This window comes from Pseudorca crassidens, chromosome 8 (assembly GCF_039906515.1).
Source record: "Pseudorca crassidens isolate mPseCra1 chromosome 8, mPseCra1.hap1, whole genome shotgun sequence".
Lineage (NCBI taxonomy): Eukaryota > Metazoa > Chordata > Mammalia > Artiodactyla > Delphinidae > Pseudorca > Pseudorca crassidens.
Window position 1 is genome coordinate 52,505,666 of NC_090303.1, and position 19,446 is coordinate 52,525,111.

General features: G+C 39.5%; 1 long non-coding RNA gene across 1 annotated transcript in view; it reads left to right on the forward strand.

Annotated features, from left to right (window-relative positions):
• LOC137229082 (uncharacterized) overlaps positions 1-19,446 on the forward strand; it is a 566,856-nt gene that overhangs the window by 422,864 nt on the left and 124,546 nt on the right. Inside the window, exon 8 of the long non-coding RNA XR_010945524.1 lies at positions 14,000-14,181. This is a non-coding gene — a long non-coding RNA (uncharacterized lncRNA). The remainder of the gene's footprint in view (positions 1-13,999; positions 14,182-19,446) is intronic.

Below are 19,446 nucleotides of genomic sequence, written 5' to 3' on the forward strand. Positions count from 1 at the left end.
GGGTGGGAAGAAGAGGTGACCTCGTGCAATTTTCTAAGCTATAGTCAACCTCCCATGAGAGCTGTCTTTTGGCAGTAGTCTTCACTCCTGAAGACGAATCTGAGTGGCAAAGCACAGCACCTGCCACAGTGCCTACTATGTGCCTGGCACTATTCTAGATGCTGGGGGTACGAACAATAAACAAATCAGTAAGAAAACATGTAGCATGGCAGATGGTGATGAGTGTTATAAGGAGAAATAAAGCAGAGTCACTCAGCTCCAGCCACACCACATCCATGATGTTCTTCAAACCCACTATGTGTGTTTCCATTCCAAAGACATTGCTCTTTCCTCTGCTTGGAATGTTCTTCCTTCCTACAACTTAAGACCTCTCTCCCTTTAGGTATTGGCTCAATGCTACCTTCTCAATAAACCGTTGTCTGACCATTCTATTGAAAATTGCAGTATTCCCCCAACATACACACATCTCAGCATTCTCTACCTTCCTTTCCTCACCTGTCAGTTTTCTCTGTTTTCCTGAAAAAAACCTGTATTCTGCTCCCTGGCTGCCTACTGCCCTTCTGAAGCCCGAGCATCCTTGGTGGGACCTTGGTAAAATATTTCTTTTCTTTTCCTTTATTTTTTCCCAAACAAGTACCATAGTACTGTTCAGGAATGAGAATGGCTACTCTGCTCGGTTCCCCTATCCCTCACTCCTGCCCATTTCCACCCCCGCCCCCTCCACTAAAGGACAGAGTAATTCTTCTCAACACTGAAAATCAACTGGAGAAAAAAATCTAATAGGAAACTGATTAAAGCAGACGAGGAGGAAAAGATTTTAAATGGCTGCAGAGCAGTGCGCCCACACATGGCTGGTTTTCCATGAGCAGTTTTACTTCCCTCTTCTGCAGGAACCGCCTTTCCTTTGCAAAATCCTTCCAGGTGGGTTGAGCCCTGTTTCTGAGTGCCCCTGAACTAACGCACATGCTTGTTTAGTGGTCGCCGCACCTGTCCCCTTGACTGGATTCGAATGCCTTCATACTTGAAAAGGATCTCTTTAAATCTTTTCAATCTGTTTTCCCAACAGGTTTGTAGTAGCATGAGCTCGTGGGGTGGGGGAGAAGTTTAAGCAAACTTTGTACAGTTTGATTCTCACTGTAAGTTCAAAACCAACAAAATAGTTCATATCTGAGCAAAAGAGAAATGCCATCCTTTCGATGTTGTACAGTAAGTGTGCATCACAATCTCGTCAGTCAGAAAAACACAGGCATTGCCAGCATGTAACCATATGTGTGGTCAGTTACAAGGGTTGGGTACTTGATGCCTTTTCTAACACATCTATTTTCCTTCCATTTTACTTGCCACTTCCTTTTCATGACCAACCCTCCATCATGCCCTTTCTAACCCACCACCCTGCATGGTCCAATTCACAAATTAAAGTGTTTCTGCCTGGAGTTATATATTCCACTGGATGACAGGGGTTCCCCGCTAGAGTTCATGTAGCTGAAATATCCAGATGGTTGTCATAATTCTTCACTTGACTTTTCAGTGTGCCTGGCTATTCTTTCTCATTTCATCCATCATCAAAACATTTTTGAAAGTCATCCTCTCCATAGAATGTAAAGGTGAAGCTTCAAGTAAGGTGTTCTGCACCAGAGTTAAAAATTACACTTAGAGAGCAAGTTTTTCAAAACAATGTGGGCTGAAATAAGAAAATTAACATTTAAAATGTTTGCCTTTTCTATATGAGTAGGCTTATTAAAGTTTTTGAACAAATATTTATCAAACACTTATTATGTGCCAGACATTTTTCTCAGCACTTAGCATATCTCAGTAAACAAAATGAAGCCCCTGACACCGTGAGAACTTACATTTCAGATGGGACTGCTGAGAATAAACACAAATGTAATAAATAAATAAATTACATAGCTTGTTAAGAAGCTTCCCATGTGATACAGGAAACTTTCCCATACATGATATGGGGGGGTAAAATGAGAAAACATGGTAAAGAGGATCAGGAGAACAGGAGGTGTTGAAGGTGCAGTATAAAATTAGGGTGCTGGGGGGCAGTCTTTATTGAGAAGGTGACATGTGCATAAAGATTAGAAAGGTTTTTCAGGCAAAAGTCACAGCCACGGCAAAGGTCCTGAGGTGGGAGTTTGCTGGGCATGTTTGAGGAACAGCAAGGAGACCAGTGTGGCTGGAGGGGAGTGAATTTAGGGGAGAGAAGGAGAAAAAGAAGGCTCAGCTAGGGAACTGGGGTCAGAACACATAGCGCCCAGAAGACCATTGTAAGGACTCTGGCTTCCACTCTGACTGAACTGGGGAAGTCTTAGCACATTCTGAGCAGAGATGTAATCTGATCAGATTTGGATATAAATCTGGCTGTTGTGCTGAGAATAGAAGGTGGAAGGTCTGAGGATGGAAACAGGGAAATAGGTTAAGAAGCTGGTAATGGTGGTACAGAACAAGGTGGTGGCAGAGGTGGAATTGAGAAATGGTCAAGTTCTGGATGTATGACAAAGGTAGAGGAAGAAATTTTCTGATGAATTGGATACAGGGTGTGAGAAAAATAAAAGTCAAGGATGCTGACAAAGTTGTGTCTGAGCCTCAGGAAGACTGCGTTGCCATTAAGTGAGATGCGAACAGCTGCAGAGGATGCAAGGGCAGGGGCCATGTCAAGAGTTCAGTTTTGGGCATGTTCAGTTTGAGACAACAGAATGACAATATGTTGGGTAACTATATGTGAGCCTGGAGATCAGGGAAGAGGTCTGGGATGAAGAGATGAATTTAGGAGTCCTAGGCATTTAAGTGGTATTTAAAGTCATGAGTTTAGATAAGATTACCAAGAAAGTAAGTGTAGGTGGAGAAGAAAAGAGGACCAAGAACTGAGACACCAGGGATCTCAGTATTAAGAGATCAGGTAGGAAAGGAAAAACCAGTAAGTAAGACTGAGAAGAAACAACTAGTAAGGTAGGAGGAAATCCAAGAGAGTGTGGTATCCCAGAAGCCAAACGAAGAAAGGTTGAAAAAAGTGAGAAGTGAGAACTGACCATTGGATTTAGCAACAGGGAGGTCATTCATGATCTTGACAAGAGCAGTTTCAGTGAAGTAGTGGAAGGAGACAAAAATTTGATGAGAAAGGATTCAGGAGAGAATGGAAGGAGAAGAATCAGAAATGGCAAGTCAAGACATCCCTTTCAACAAATTTTGCTGCAAGTACCCAAAGAAATGAGATGATAGCTTATAAAATGAAGGTGGCAGAAGAACAGCATGTTTGTGTGCTACTGGAAATGATACAGTAGCGAATCAACATCCTGATAATATAGGAGAGAGAAAGAACAACTGCTAAAGCAAGTAAGTGAGAAAGGATGGGATCTAGTGCACAGATGGAGGGGCTGGCTTTGGTTAGGAGCATGGATACCTCATCTTTGATAGCAGGTGGGACAGTAATGTATGAGGGGGCAGATGTGAGGGGGGAGATGTGATTTTAAGAGTTGGTGGAAGTTCTTTTTTAATCTCTTCAGTTTTCTCAGTAAAGTAGGATGCAATATCATCAGCTAAGATGATAAAGATGGGGGGAAAAGACATGGGTTTTGAGGAGAGAGATGATGTCACATAGGTGGTGAATAGTGAGCAAATGGACTAGAGAGGTATAGAATGGTTACTGTGAGCACTAAGGGTTCACCGAGTTTGTGCTTCTGAATTTGAAGTGAGACCAATCAGCACAGTCATGTTCTTCTCCAGCCATGATAAGTTACCCAGGTCCCTGTACAGCGTAGGCAAAGAGTTGGATTTAAGCAGCATTATGGTTTCACCAAACAAACATGACAGAACAGGAGAGGGGCAAGGAATTTGAAGGTGTGCACAATGAGAGTGATTGTTGTGGATGGAATTCAGCTGGGTAAAGAGGAGTCTGGACATGAAAGGAGTAAGAGATGGTGAAAGGGTGTTAGAATTGGAGGTCCTGGGGTGGGGGTGGGGGTCAAAGAATTACAGTCAGAATACTAAAAGGGGAGATCCAAAAAGTCAAGAGATGTTGGTCAGGGTGGGATATATGATATTGAGAGTGTGAGAATGACATGCCCTTGCAGGGTCTGCCCATGGGAGTGGTGACTGCAGGAGGGAGGGCACCACCGCAAGGGAAAAAGGATCAGGGATCTGAGAACCCAAGACATTGGAAGGATCATTCATTGCAGTATTGAAATCATCAAGAAGTTAAAATCTCAAATGGCAAATTAATGTAAACAGAGTTATGATATAACTGTGCAATGAAATATTATGCAATCATTAAAAACAAAATTTTTGAAAGATATTTAAAGATATGAGGAAATGATAAAAGAATGCCAAGGGGAAAATCTAAGGTATATAATTTTATATGCAGTACAATCTAATTACTTGAAAATATATCTTTACACATAGAGAAAAGACTAGAAGGAGATAAAATGTCAATGGGGTTTATCTCGATGTGAAATTTAGTTTTTTCCTGGTATCATTTGTGATTTTTCTAAATTTCCTACAGAAAAGCCAAGAAAAAACATTTTAAAAAGAGAATAAACAAAAGATAGTAACATTATAATTCCAGTGCATTAAACTTCCTGAGTATTTTTCAAAAAAAAAAATTTAGTCATAGCTCCCAGATTTTCCACTGTCTTCTGGATGATAGTTTACATAGGTTATGTGAAATGTGACACAATTTTGTGGTTAAAGTTTAAATTTTCTTTTATCTTCAGAGGATTTTTTTCATACAATAGATTTTTTTTAGTCAATTGGGACTATAGGAATTTGCTTTTCTTCCAAAAGTTCTATAAATGGATGTTCACATTTGAAATGATCTTTCCTTCTAGATAGGACAAATATCTTTTACAGAGGATATGGGAACACATAGCTATAATTCTAAAGCTTTAAGCATCTAGATCTGGCGTGGAGAGCCAGAATGGCTATAACTTAGGTCACTTCTGTAGGGCTGCTGCCATTCAAAGCTAAGTTGGGAGAACAAGGCTTCTGGCGGGGGTGGGGGGGGGCGGGCGGGTCTTTGTCCCTTGTGGTTAGGGATTTTTAAAGAGAATGCAGTTAATTTAAAATCTGTAATTAAGTAATTAATACCTACACACTCCTTCCCTACCAGGAACAAATAAATATCAGTGTTTGTGAACCTAGCAGTTGTCTTATGTTGTTTCACCTTTACTTCCAGCTTTTCCCAGAGAATTTTTTTCCTGACCTATTAAGGGTAACTACATGGGAAAAGAAAAAGACCTCCTTTTGACTCTCAGTAGAATAGATTTCTACCAGCCCTTATCTCGAACACCCTGTGTAGTCTCATGTTGACAATAGAGGAATAGGTTAGGGAAGATATTCTAAGAAAAGATTTAGGGTCGAACCATATGACATTTTGGAACACATTAATCTCACACTGACCCAGCCTGAGAAACAAATCCCATTTACCATTTTAAAGATTTATTTTATTTTTAACGTGTAAGGTTAAAGAGGAAAACTTTTATTTTTACTTTAAAGCAATTTACAATACAGTTGACAGAAGAAAACTAAAAAGAAAGTACGACTGAACTTTAACCATCAAAAGTTTGTGTGTCTAATCTTCTCTGCAGAAAAGTCTCTCGGGGTAATTTTGAGAGGAAGAAAACATTTTCTGAAAGCTGAAAAATACTAGTTTTAAACATGAAATTTCAAAAGTCATGAGGCTCTAGCGTCACACTGCTGTTTCCCTGGCTACTGCACCTTTTAAATCTTTGGCACCCTTGTCCAAAAACCTAGTGCCTGCAGCCTGGGAAGGAGATGAGGTTGCTCCTTCTGTAAAATATTGCCCATATCTTGTTTTGTCTTTGTCTCTATCCCTAACCACAAAGTCAAGGCTAATGAAAAAGAAGACTCCTATTTCTACATCAAGTTTATAGTCGACCTTCATTCAAAAATATAAGTTTGAGGTGTCTAGGCAACTTATAGCCCTTTTTATAATAATTCTAATTTTTAAAATTCCACTTTTATGGTAGTATAAGCAGCCTGAAAGGAGAAAAGACCTGAGGGATAATCGAGAGCCCAATCTTACAGACTAGGAAGGCACATGACTTACCCAGGGCCATGAGGCTGGATAGGAACACGTAAATGAAGACCCCCAAATTAGGTTCTTTTGTGCGCATGTGTCTACAGTATAGATTCTCTGCATGAGCACACGCGCGCGCGCGCGCACACACACACACACACACCCCTTCGAAATCTTGAAATAGCTCTATTTTAAGGATTGAAAGAAGCAAAAACTAAAAACTTGGTTATAGTTACTGGTTCAACCATCTGCCCCCTATAAACTGGAATAACTTCGTATTTAAATGGAACATTTCAATTGCATGAGTTTAGACACTTTGTATTCTGAACAATCGTAAACGTACAAATATTTCAAAATTATACAAGTCTAGAAACTGTCTTCAGTATATTAATGTTGACTTTTTCTGTTTCTTCCCATGCCAGTTTATGAAGTTTCTGTTGATTCTAAAGTAAGAACTTGGCTGTGTAGTCCAAAAGTACCAAGAACCTCTGGCCTGCATGATCTAAGATAAATGGAAGTTTGAGCAACTAACATGATTTTGACAAAAACATAATTTTTTGTTAAAAGAGCCCTGTAGCTATATAAAGAAGCTGTTTATATTAAAGCTAAAATCAACAACAATAATAGTAACAAATATTTACTAAATGCAAGACACTGTGCCTAGTATTTTACTTATATTTTCTCATTTAATACTTCCAAAAATCCCATGGAGAGAGCTACTGTTCTTATGCTCATTTTTAAAAAATGTATTTTATTGAGGTATAGTTGATTTACAATGTTGTATTAATTTCTGCTATACAGCAAAGTGATTCAGTTATACATTTATATATATTTATATACATTGTTTTTAATATTATTTTTCATTATGTTTATTACAGGATATTGAATATAATTCCCTGTGTTGTACAGTAGGACCGTTTTGTTTATCCATTCTACATATAATAGTTTGCATCTGCTAATATCATGTTCATTTTATAGATGGGGGAACTGGGAAAATTATGGAATTTGCCAAGATAACAAGCTAGTGAGTAGCAGAATTTGAGATTGGAACCAGGCAGTCTTAACCACTCCTTCAACCAGATAACATAGAACAGTTATTAGAAAATTAGAAAAGTATGCGTTTGTGTGAATTCAGTTCTCAGTAGAATCGTCTGTGTATTTGTTGGCCGATAGCATGATCAGCACCATATATGCTTTGGAAATGCTGCTTGCCAAGCATGGAAAAGTAAAATATTTGTCCTTGCTCTTCTGTTCCCAAGACAGATTTTATTAATTTCCACTAACATGTTAAGATAGTAATACTAAAAAAATGAAACATAATCAAACCATTAGGTTAAGAGTCTACACAGGCATGACTCACCAATTTTCTGAACTGATGGTAGAAATTAATGGGTCGATGGACTTTAACCACTGCATGAAAACAACCCAACATACCCTTGTAAATCATTGTTGAACTCATTACTCATTACAGATTGTACTTCTCATTTTCATGCCACATGTAAAATCTTGGCAAGATTTGCCTGACATTCAAACCGACTCGTCTCACTCTAGCATCACACTTTTCTGGTGTCAGCCCACTGCAGGTGTTTCTCTATCACAGTGGATAATTACATCAAACAAAGACAAGAAAAATTCTAAAGCTGACAAAACCACACATCTGAAATCTGTATTTCCTACCTCTTGGGAAATTAAAATCTACAAGTGTAGGGGCTTCAGTGCCCATGTCTTGGGGCCATTCTAGGTTTATAAAGAAAAGATCTTTTCTTTGCAAGCCCACAGATTGCAATAATACAGGAAATTAAGCTATATTTATAGACTGGACACCAGCACGCCGGCATGCTTTCTTAGCTCTCTGAATCTCCCAACAAAAACAAAAACACTAGCAATCAAAAGGGTGAGCAAGAAATGACAAGTGTTTTGACAGCTCTAGAATACTTTGAGGTATTTTTAGCATATTTCTGAGTCGTATTAGCTTAACCTGTAATAGAATATAAATGAGCCCATATGGCACAGATGTAATTATGTTCCATGCGAGAAATCCCTGTGGTAGGTTGGGGAGGGGGGCCGGGGGAGAAGAATACACCAGCCCCACCTCCCTCCCCACCCTCTCCCCCTCACCACGTGTGCCTTCTGGAGGGCATGATTTACACATCATTTGCATTGAGAAGAATATGAAGAAACACAATGCTAACAACACAGGACTAAAAAGGGCAAGCGAAAAATTGGGGATCCCTAGGGGTGCTGCTCTCTGTGACTGACATCCAGTTAGGAGCAGAGGCAGCTTCCCCTCGGGATCGCAGTTGATGAAGCGATCTTTGATTATGTGGGCACAGCAATCATAAGGCGTAATTATTATTACTGCAAGAGAGTGGGCAACACATCTCTGGGGAAAGCCTCTGTCACAGACACTTTGCTGACGCATGCTGGAAGCAAATGTTCTCCCAAGGATCATTTTCATTCCAACCTGATATTTAGCTGAAGCGTCTTTGACTACCAGTCATGAAACATTAAATATAGATTAGAGCCAGAGAGATGTTGAAAGTTGAAATTCACCGGAGGTGCACACTTGTGTCCTTGAGAAACAACCCGAATGCCGTCCAGATGTTGCAGCAGCAAGGCAGAAAGGTCCCAAGCTGCAAGGAGGCCACAACAGAGGAGAGGGGGGATGGTTAGCATTCCACCAGGCTTCTGTTCGGTTTATTTGTACTACATTAATTTAGCAGAGAATCCTAACAGGCTGTTAGTGGTAGATGTTGCAAAGTGTTCACTGTCCGGAAAGAACGAAGAAATGCTTCTGTGCCAGGAAAGGGAGTAATTCAAAGCACGTAATTGATTTTCTACAGTTTCAAACTGTGATAAGACTAAGGCCTAGCAACAGAAACATGTGTTAGCATTTTTTGTCTGTGTTACTCAATGAATCCACAAAAAAGAGCACCCCCAAAACTCGTAGATGGTTAACTGGCTTTGAACATCTCACTAGATATTAACAGACACTTGCAGTGGAATTTGGAATAAAGTGGCCGGCTTTGGAACAGTTTGCAGAAGGGCAGCTGTGCTGTGCCTAGCAAAATCCATCCCCCAGGTGTGTGATGGGAACACCTCTTCCATTTCCTCAATGAATTGCGAGAGAGAGCTGCGTTTGCACTTGAGGCTTTCCATGTGCCCCCCCTTCACCCACTTTTGAGAACAGGAATCAGAGGGAGACTCTGGCACAAGCTCGAAGCATGTAATTGGCATATTCAGGCAACACTCTTGCTTCCTAGCAGTCCTAGTAAACTAGAGATATGAAACCAGTCACCTAGAGGCAGGAAATGGAGTTAGAGGAGATAAGGAGGTGGGCGGCAGGCAAGGATAGGAAGTGAGACCCAGGAATTGCTTGCCAATGAGGGCTGACAAGTGCTGGCTTGGATGAACAAAGGATTTTTCATTCCACAGACCTTTAAAAATGGGAGGTACTGGTTAGCTCCTCAGGTCTTTCTTGGAAGCAAAGAGCTGAATTAGATGTCACGCTGACCCCCCCCTTTCCAACTCTAAGATTTTACCTTCCCTTCACAGGATTTCTGAATGTCTCTTCCACCAAAAAATAGGGAAAAACCAAAAGCTTTGTCTGAAGTTGCAGCAGTCACTGGGGGTCTCTCATCATTGTGCTTCAGGGCCTAAGGTGATCATTAACGGTCAGCAAGGCAAGTGCCCTGAGGCACAAGAAAATGGAGAGGGGCAGAGCCAGCTCTTACCTTTTAAGCCTCCCTCCCCTAGCTCACGATGGAGGCCCCTTCTGCAAGGCTGATTCTTGTGTTTATACTGGTGGCAGGAATAGATTTATATCGAATAACTTTGAAGTCATGTTAAACAAATGTAATGCACCGTAAAGAGGGGGAAAGCCAGTCCCTATGGATCTTTGTTCCATTTATATAAGAACCCTGGAAACTGGGCATAAAAGGAACCTCAGGAAATATTGCCATACTCTGTCCAATGGACAGCCCTTCCTATAACAGTTCTAGGGTGGGGGGTCGAAGGGTGGAATGGGAAATGTTTCACCAGAGAAGAGCCCCTTGAGTTGGATCTTAAACAGAAAAAGGATTTTCCTGGGTGAATGGGGCTGGGGGTGTCGGGTGCTGAATAGGGCATTCCTGTGGTTGGAATGGCACAGGCAGGAACAGAGGCTTGGAGCTGTACATGGTCAGGGAACTGCAAATAGTCTGGTCTGGCTAGCAGGTATTAGTAAGATAGAGGTTAAAATGAGAAACTGGACAGACAGATAGTTGGTGGCCATCCTGAGGTGTCTCCTGCCACTGAAGTGTTCTGCACAGGGATGGAGAAAGGATTGCACAGAGGTTGTAAGATCAGTTAGATGGGATTACAGTGGTCCAGACGAGAGAGGACAAGTTCCTGAACTAGAGCGGTAACAGTGTGCGTGGAGAATAAAGAATGGGTAGGAGAGAGGTTAAGGCCACTGGACTCAGTGGCTTTAGAATGTGAGGGATGAGGGAAAGGAGGCATCTAGGATGATTTGCAGGAGGAGTGAGCAAATAATCTCCAAATCATTTGAATTACATCTCCAAATTGATTTGGGGGTTACTGGGGTAGCAGTTTTATGTTCTTGTGTTTTACTTTTATTTGATTTGGGGGAGGGGCTTGATTTGGAATGTCCTGGGTATCTCCTCAGTGGGTGGCAGAGGGAAGGCACATAGAGGAAGGGCTGGGAAGGGGGCATCTGTGCCGGGAGCCTCGGGATTGTGAACAGAGGGGAAAGGGTGTTTAGAGTCACTGATAGACCCTTTGGGGAAAGTAACATGACAAAGTGTATTAAAAGTCTTTAAAATTTTTGTGTCTTTTGACCCAACAAATTATACTTGTAGGAATCTATTTTAAGGAAATGACCCAAACTACTCAAATTCTCTGCAAATGTTCACCTCAGCATTATCATAATGGGAGAAATTCTAAATGATCAGTAATCAAGGTATAGTTATATAGTTGCTTTAGAAATAGTAGTTGATACAGTTACACAAGAGAGCAAAATAAGAAGCATAAAAATTGGAAAGGAGGAGGCAAAATAGTCATTATTCACAAATGAGATGGATGTCTATGTAGAAAACTCCAAGAGAATCAACTAAAAACTACTATATATAACAAGAAAATTCAGTAAAATGTCAGGTTACAAGGTTTGTGAAAATGTTCACAGCTTTCTTACATACAATGTGCAATCAGTTAGAAAATATAATAGAATTTTTAAAAAACCCATTTGTCAAGGGGGCATAACATGACTGAATAAATGAAAAGATATATCCTAATTGAAATGAATTTAAGTAGCCTATTTAGGGAGAAAAAATGATTCAACAGCATAAGTCAGTTCTCCCTAAACCAATCTCTAAATTTCACAAGTTTCTGAATAAAGATAGGGTTTTTGTTGGTGCTGGTGTTTTTGGGGTGTGTTGTTTCGTTTTGCTTTTGAATAGGAAAAGTGATTCTAAAGTTCATGGGAAGGGAAGAAGTCATTCAACAATAGCCTGGATATTTTTTTTAATTAAAAAATTAACACTAGTCTTATCTGCCATAATATTACAGTAAATAAAACCCTTGTGCACTGGTAATTAAATACATGGCCAGATCAACAGAAGAGAATTAAGAGTGTAGAAATAGAACCAAATACACACTGGAATTTAGCATCTGATAATAGTCCAGCATTGGTCTGGTCTTAAATTCCAAGGAGATGATGGCAGACAAAATATTTCAAAATTCAGTGGATTTTGAGTAGTTATTTGCCTGTTGGGGAATATTATAATTTGGTTCCATTTTCACTGAAGTCAGGATGGGGAGTATATTTGTTTCAATACAATTGTTTTTACCAATTGATGTATGTAATTAAATATCTATATGTATTCCTCAAGTTTGTATTTGTATATAACCAGATACCCAGAGAGCAGTATATGTGTGACATTTTTGGGCACCCAGAGAAACAAAGCCCTTACATTATCATCTTTAGCAAAAGGTTTGATAGGTGAGGCATTTAAAACTTCTGGCTAAAATAAGGCTTGGGGATTATTAACGGATTTAATTTCTGCAAGCCAGCCCCATGATACATTACCATGGCTAGCTAAGCATTAACTGGATTTTCCATCCGTTTCCCGTATTGTTGGGCTCAACCTTAACTTGTCAGCTTGGGCAAATCCCTTAACCCCCGTAAGCCTCAGTTTCTTCCTCTGTCAAATCAAGGAGTTAGGAGAATTGATCCCTCCAGGCCCTTCTCACTCAAAGCTTCTGTTTTTCTGGGTATAGCAGCCATTGCCATACCCCGTTGCACTAAGCATTAAGTGAAACAAAAGGAGGAGTGTGTTTAGCTAAAAACTGTGTGGACATTTTAGGGAAAGTTGTTACCAGTTAGGAACAATGGTTTCCAAGCTTTTTTGAGTCTGCAATTCTGTGTTGTTTTTTCTTTAAGAACATTTGTCTCAATATTTGTAAATACACTTACTTATAAATTATACACATTTATTGCTATATATGTGTATGTATATTTATGTATATATGTGTTAAGGTATACTGTGGGGAGATATTATGTTCATTTAAACACATTCAAAAATATAAAACTAAAAATCCTAATATTTTCTTCCTTGTATATATCCTCTAGAACTGCTGGTTTAGAGAATAAAATTACTTTACACTTCAATTAGTATATTTAATAGAGAACAAGCTGGTAGAACCCAGAAGGTTTTTCTATTTAATGGCAAAAAGAAAAAATACTCAAAACAATTTTGTTTTTCAGCTTGCCAGATGCTACCAATTAATTTGTGGTTGAGAGGCAGCCAAGTATGGTTTAAAAATTATCTTTGAATCTGAAGTCAGAAAACCATGTTTTGAAGCCCCATCTCTGGGGACTTCTACCACTCTCCTTGCATCTTAATGCTTTGTGCCATAGTTTCTTCATGTATTAAATAGAGTTAATATTACATGCCCTACGTAGCTCACAGAGTTATTGTGACCAAATAGATTATATATATAATATATATAATATATACATTGCATTATACACATGTGAAGTATAAGAATTATTATTATCAAGTGCACAAATAGTATAAATTCCAACCCAACTTAACCTTCTACAACTGACCTGAGTCTTACATACATGTAACCTAACCAGAGAGTACCATGAACAGTATCCTTACGTTGAAAACCTCCTGAGAATAATGCTGACCTTCTCATCTTTGTAACATGATTTGTTCCCAGGTAGACAATAGATATTTTGGTAATAGGGGCCCCCTACCTGTTCTGCTCACATCCTGCTCCCCCAGCCCCTCAACCTTAGCCACCCAGTGGCTGTCTGCTTACCATGCTCCCACTGGCAGGATGGGACTACCCCTTCCTGGACACTGTCCCATGCTCTGATGCTCTCTGTGCCCCATTATCAAATTTACCTGCCCTGTGGCCCCTTCTCTCAGAACTTTGCCATCTCCTCACCAAGAGAACAGCATCCCTGGGCAGATGATATCAATCCCGATTACTGATGATAGGTTAATACATCAGACTCAGAGTCAGTGGACTGGCAGCCCACATGCTCTCATATACGGATTCAACTCCAGCTTTATTTGCATGTCTGGGAGCAGTAGGGAGCTAAGTCGCCACATCTCATCTCCCTCATAAAGGCAGTTGTTCAAGGAAATGGGCTGGGACAATGGCAGAAGACTGCATAGTTCTATCCGTACCGGCCCTATGGATGGAGGAAGAGTTCAATTTCCAACGCCAAAATTTTTTTAAAATTATAAAAGTCACTTGAAAAGACCTTAAGCCAAACAAGTACACTTTGCAGTGGAAACTTCCAGCTACATGTTAGAACTCACGAAAGAGAAAACGTCAACCTAGTTTAAAAAAAAAAGAAGTCAACTTTGTGAATTAGGAACAAAGTAAATTAGGATCCTGATCTCCTGGGCACTCTAAAGAAGTTTTCTACCATTAATGTCTTGACAGGACTGATGTGGGCCAGCTATGATCAGAAGCATTGTGTTTCTAAACTGGACGCCCATAAAAACATCCTTTTGGACCTTAAAAGAGTACTCTCCCAAAGAGAAGACAAAGCAGAGAGTAAAATCAAATAGCGGAAGTGAGGCATATACCATGACTGCCGGGACAGTGTGACCATTCTAAGCAAGGTAGGCCACTTTGGGGTTGCCAGGGGGTGAAGAATAATTGACAGACAATAATTTTACAGACATAATTTTCTAGACTGTAATGTGGTGTCAGGAAGTGGGGTACTGGGGTCAACATAACAATGTAAGTATTATGCTTCTATCTTTGCCCTGTCACTCTTGTGAGACCTCATTCCCCTTACTTCATTTAGATGTGTGTTATATAATTTTATATATTTTTCTGATTTAAAAAAATACATGTTTAGGGTAAAACTACAAACATTACAAAACTAAAAGAGTGGAAGTGACAGTTCCTAGGAGGAACTACATGTGACTGTACGTTGCAGTTTGTCCAGGATGGTCTTATTTTACATCTGTTGTCTTGGCATAATTAGCAACATACCCTTCATTCTCAAAGTCATCCCTGTTTGGATGACAAATACCTGTTACCTATTCATACTCACACTCTAGACTTACGTATGTTAACTCTTTCAGTCCATTTTCAAAATTCACTCTCACCCAGGAATTTCAAGAGCTCTGAAAGGTGTCTCACATGTACTCAAGACCATGACCTTCACTGCTCTTGTAAGATGCCCACCATTTTCCTCTTCCTGAGATGTGCTTCTGAATCTTGCAGCATTCACAGAACTTCTATGAAACTTTCCTACAACCCCTCTGCTGCCCCATTGGCACTGGGCCACTTCCATTTAATGTCAAAACCAGTCAGTTCCACCTGCACTGATGCTGCTGTAACATGATAGCTCTAAGTGAACCAAATTGACAAGTGGCCAAAGAGCCAACCCTTTCAGCAACATGAAGTCGCAATGAACATCTCCAGTGCGTAGGGCACCCCCTTCATGGTAATGCTCTGTCAATGCAGTGGGGAAACGTGATACTAGTGTCTTTCACAGCTTTTAAATGAAAACAGCACTCTTAGTGTTCATTCTCGGGCTTCCTTCTTGGTAGGCTTTAGGGAGGATTAGATGGGGATCCATCCAAGGGCAGTACACTTATACGTCCCACTCCAAAAACTCTGGCACTAGTTTTCCACCAAGCTGGAGGATTTGACGCTCAGCCTAAGGTGAGCTGTTTTCCAGGAGGTGTCTTGGTTCTCATTAAAACAAAATCCCGATGGTGCCCTAGCTATGCAGTGTGATCTTATTTGCCACATGCAAGTATTTCTTAATCTATTTAAACCCTTGGTCCCCTTTCTCTTTACCTTTTTTCTCATTTGTTTCCCTCCCTGTCCCACCTTTTCTTGACAGTTTTCCAAGCCCTGTGGTTTTTTATTAGTGTAACGTTTGTTCATTTTGTTAATTCTCATACTTTTTATAATTTTTTTATGGTGGTGGAAGAAAGTATGGGGAAATATCTTTCTTGTCAAATGACATCTCTTTTCAACTGTAAAGTAATAGAGAACAGGATCATGTCATAGCACAGACTCAGCACCAAATGCATATGAATCCTTAATAATTGAGGTTCTGGTTCTGAAAACGCAACTGAGAATTTATAATAAATTCTTCATATTATTAACTTTTTAACAACATGAATATAGATGTCAAGATATTAAAAATATTGGGTTTGGGAAATAGCGATGTATTTTCTTTTTCATGACAACTGATAGCTGACCAAAGGGAAAGAGAGCAGACAAGAACAGTATTTTTGTCTCTTTAGCATCTGCTAACGGAAAGCTTACTTTTCATTAGGGCTGCTTTATGTTAAGAAGTAAATCATACCTGAAAAACTTCAGTTTGGGTAGTTTTCCACATTTTACATTTTTCTGCTTTGGTGTTCCAGAAGTTTGTCTCATCAGTTAGCTAAAACCCCTTGAATAGTACCTAAGATGCCCCAACTTTGAAATTCAGCATTGCAGCCTACAATTGTATAGACATTTCAGGGCAACAAATATGCTTAAATTCCAAATTGACATTTTGTTTATTGATCAATTATTATATTCCATATTTTAGGAGGTTTTAAATTTTGCTGAATGTAAGTCATTATTTGATTAGCTTATGGCAACCGGAAATGCTGTTATTAGAGAAATAATCTGATCTGCTGATTGCTTTACCTTCCCTGAAATAATGTCTCTTGTTATTTTGAGATAGCATACCCCCTCTTGTTAGTGACTGATCCAGTGATGGAACCACACAAAAGAATATAGTATTTGTAAATATTATATAATTGATCTAAAGTAGATTTGATTCAAATAAAATTTTAGTCAGGCAGCGTGCTAAGCAATTGATATATTGAGTAAAATATAAATATTGAGACTGTAGACTGGTAAGGGATAGAGACAGTGATACAAACTATGATGTGAGATGTGATGAGCTGTATGTTAGTGAATGTACAGGATGCTATTGGAGTGCATAGCTGGGACACATAGAAAGTCTGTAGGCGTCAGGGAGATATTAGGCAGAGGACATATATATTAAATGATGACATATATATTAAATGATGACGTATTTTTCCAGAGCTATCTAAAGCTTTGGTGATGGGTGGAGGGAGAGAGGAATGTAGTTTTTTAGAATCTTGAATTAGAAGAATAAAAACTTCCCAATAAATAATTAGACATACTGGATATTTTTTTCTTTGGCACTAAATACACAATTGCATTAAAAAGGCTAATGCGCATATTTCACATTATCCTCCCATACACAGATGACGTCAAACTGGTTGATAGAGTAGATGTGACAGATGACAGAATTAAAACTGAGATTTTTCGTTTTGGTCTGGCAAGATAAAGTTATCTTTTCCTGCAGGAAACAAGATTACATTTATCAGGGATACAAATAAAGGCTTGCACTTAGATTAGAAAGTGAAAGCTGAGGAAAACCTGGTTTCCAGAGCTGATGGGCACTCTGTACGCCGAAGGGCTAAAATCTGGAAAACGTTTTTTTCATTCTGGGATCACTTCTAAAGAGGGACAGTGACAAACCAACGTGCATCCACGGCAGGGTGAGAAGTCAGGAGTGACTGACAAAATCAACCTGACACACCACCCTTTGCTGAGTACCTGCTTTGTGCCAGGCACTGGGGATGTGAAAATGAAGACACTTCCCTCCTGTGAAGCCCATCACTGTCCACCGGGGAAGACCAACACCGAAACGAATCACGTCCATAAAGGAAAATTAATTCTGTCTGGGGGTATTAAGGACCTACCAAGAAAAAAATCACATATGACTTTGGCCTTGAAGACTGCTGTTTGAATTTCCTCAGCGGAAAAGGAGGGCAGGACAAAGAGAGAGTGTAGATAAGGCCTTGCTGGGCAGAAGGAACTTAGAGGCAGGTGTTAGCTCTTCTGCCATCTGGAATAGTCAGCAACGGGAGGGACTGCATCAGGATTCAGCATCTCCTTGACATTGGAGGGCTCATGCCGAGAATAGATAATGACTCTATGGTAGTCAGTAATGGATTCTATCTTGTTTTTAACTGTATGAGCATTATGAATTTTACAGTTTATCACTTTACTCTGGCTCCTAGGAAGGTCAAAGACAAAAATTTAATCCTCCTCCGGTGAGTGTACAAAACCTTATAATACACCCATTGCATATTAAAAGTTTCTACTCACCCAATATAGTAAGTTCTATTATTGGATAGTAATGTTTTATATTTTTCTACATTTATGTTTTAATATACATTTTGATAAGCTATATGCATCATTTTATTAATAGAGTTATATAAAGAAATAAGTAAGCTATGAACTAGTTCTAGAGTCACTTTCCTTTTTCAGTTTATTTTGAGGTATGAAAACTATCATGAACTTCCTTCCTTTTTTACCATTGAATCAATTTCAAAATATGGAAAGAGGCAACATTGAGGTTGTATAACTTTGAGAAATACCAAAATCCACTGAACTTTATACTTTTTAAAAGGGTAAATTTTATGGTATGTGAATTACATCTCAATAGAAAAAGACTGGAAGAATTAGTTGGAGCAGGTGGAATGTGTAGGAGACAGATCAATTTTATTTTCCTGTAAAAGTCTTTAATCGATGATCACTTTAACCATCTCTATTTATTCAGGCACTTTCTGTTGTAAGTTTCTTTAAAAACCTCATAACCACATGTACCCTTGAAATGTATACAATTTGTTATTTGGAAAGGATGGCTGTTTAATGACTCTTTTTTTTCTTCTTAGTCATGAGCTGTCCCTTGAATCAAGTATTAAGACTATGTATAGGTAATTAATTAGATCTAATATTTATTTTTGAAATTTAATATCCATCTTAGACCACAAAAACATTTTAATAATAAAAATGTTCATCAAAAAATTTCCGGGGGCTTCCCTGGTGGCACAGTGGTTAAGCATCCGCCTGCCAATGCAGGGGACACGGGTTCAATTCCTGCTCCAGGAAGATCCCATATGCCACGGAGCAACTAAGCCCACAACTACTGAGCCCACGCACCACAACTACTGAAGCCCACACGCCTAGAGCCTGTGCTCCGCAACAAGAGAAACCATGACAATGAGAAGCCCGCGCACCGCAACAAAGAGTAGCCCCTGCTTGTCACAACTAGAGAAAAGTCCGGGCACAAACCCAGTCAGCCAAAAGAAAATATAAATAAATAAGTAAATAAAATTTAAATATTGTTTCCCATATTCCCTAGCTCGATGCTAACGTGGCATTCACCCTTCCTGGAGGAGGTATTTCTTCCCAGTATATTCCTAGCACAAAGGAAGAAGCTACTTGAAACTTTCCAAGCTCCAGTAAGTTCTATGGAGTAAAATTACTTCATTCTAAAATGAAGTGGCCGTCCTCTCCTCTGTAACTGTGATTATTCTTCCCTATGAAGCAAGTTCTTAACATGCTTAAGACAACATGAGTTTAGATATCTTAGGGTTTTTTTTTTGTCTTTTTTTAAGTCTTGTAAAATCAGTTGGAATACATTTTAGTCCTGTGTTACTCACATTTCCCAGTTACCTAGATTAATTGATGTGAACAACAATGGTGCTTTGAAGCACTTGAGTACAACAGTGGAAATGATCACATTTCTTAGTTAATGAATGAATTGCTCTTTCATAAGGCTTTGTTTATGGAAACGAATAGAGTATTAACTTGATTAGTGAATTCCCTGGAAAGGAAGGGCCTTCTAAGACGTCAGTTGTACTAAAAACCTAAACAAACAAAATGAGAACGGATGGGAAGCTGAGTTGCCTGAGAGGCCTCCATGCTCAGCTTCTGCCAATGGCTGCCCTGCTGAAAGCGAAGAGGCCCAGCCTGGGGGGAACCAGAACCTTTTGAAATCCCTCCTCTGCCTGCCCATCAGTCCTCCACCTGCTGCACTGTTT